Genomic DNA, 1,520 nt, shown 5'->3' on the forward strand with positions numbered 1-1,520 from the left:
GTCAGGTGTGCCTGCCTCTGTAAGCAGGGAGGCAGCCCCAGAAGCATATGACTCCCCAGGGAAAAACAGGGCACTCCAGAGAGCCTCACCCCCAGTCTGCAGCGCTGACTTCAATCCAGATCCTCACCCCTTCCAAGCAAGTGTTCTGACTGTTGGGCTATTGTGGGGTAAGACCTTTGTTGCTGGCAGCCTGGACCCTTTGAACAAGCCCCTTATTCTCTACACTCTGGCGAGGCTCTGCTCCTCCAAGAATCTCAGCTATTGGACCAGTCCATGGGGAGCTAGGCTTTGGACCATCTCCAGCCACCATTCTTGGCTCCCAACCAAGCAAACCCAACAAGCTTTGTACTGAAGTAGTGCAGTGGGTTGAGGGCTGCCTCTTTGCTTTTGAGGCAAGAGACAGGTGCTGGGTCAAATCTTCCTCCTAACTCTGAGTGCTTTTAGGTGGAGGGGCTGGAATGGCCATGGCCTACCGGAAGACTTTTCCCAAAATGAGGTTCCCACCTTGCCTAATGCTCAGTTGGTACCCTGAACTAGCCACTTTCAGGGATGACAGGCAGATAACGCCCTTCTGAGCTGCAGCACAGAGAGATAGGGGCTTCTGTCAAATAATTACAAAAATGCAGAGTAATTGGACATAATGAGGAATAAACAAAAATAACAAAGAGCAACCAGGCAGAGTGACAAATAATGATGATACATTGCAAGTAACTAGGGAAAACAACGGATGATTGGAAAAAAATGCCAAAGAATTGCAAAACATCCAGAATAATCACAAATAATGATGAATAACAATGAATAATTGCAGGTAAGGAATAAATAAGTGCGCATAATTATGCAGAACAAGGAAGCCTGATGAAAAAACATTAAAAATACCTGTTGATCCTGAGAAAAGGCCAAAGAACTGCAAAAATCCCCCAAATTGCATACGATATTGCATTATTGCTCGTAATGCTGCATAATGATGCATAGGCATGCATGATGATGACTAAGAATGGTTACTTATGCATGCCAATACATTATTATGCATAACAATGCATAATGCTAAGTTGCTGGTGAGCACCCACAAAAAAAAAATGGAGAATGATTCTAAAAAAATGCCAAAAATCATGAAAAACCTGAATAATTGCACATAATGATACATAAGTGTGCATAACGATGCATGTGGTACATAATGATACATAAGTCTGCATAGTGACACATAATGCATAACAAAGCATAATTGTACATACCAATGCATAATAATATAAAGTTTAGGGCTGTGCGAAGCTTCAGGTGGTGATTCGTTTCAGAGGAGATTCGGCACGATTTGGTGGCCAAATCTCTGAATCCAGATCGAATCAGGAGACCAATTAAAAGATCTGAATCGATTCAAAGCTCTCTGAATACATTTGGAAAAGATTTGGAGAGCTTCAGCAATTTGGGCAGTCCTCGCTTGCTGCAGCAGGGAGCTGGACATGGGCCTGTGCTGGTAAGCAGGGGGTAGGGAAGGGGGGGCTGGAAGAGGGAGAAGGGGACCA

The sequence above is a fragment of the Alligator sinensis genome, unplaced genomic scaffold, assembly GCF_000455745.1.
Source record: "Alligator sinensis unplaced genomic scaffold, ASM45574v1 scaffold685_1, whole genome shotgun sequence".
Classification (NCBI taxonomy): domain Eukaryota; kingdom Metazoa; phylum Chordata; order Crocodylia; family Alligatoridae; genus Alligator; species Alligator sinensis.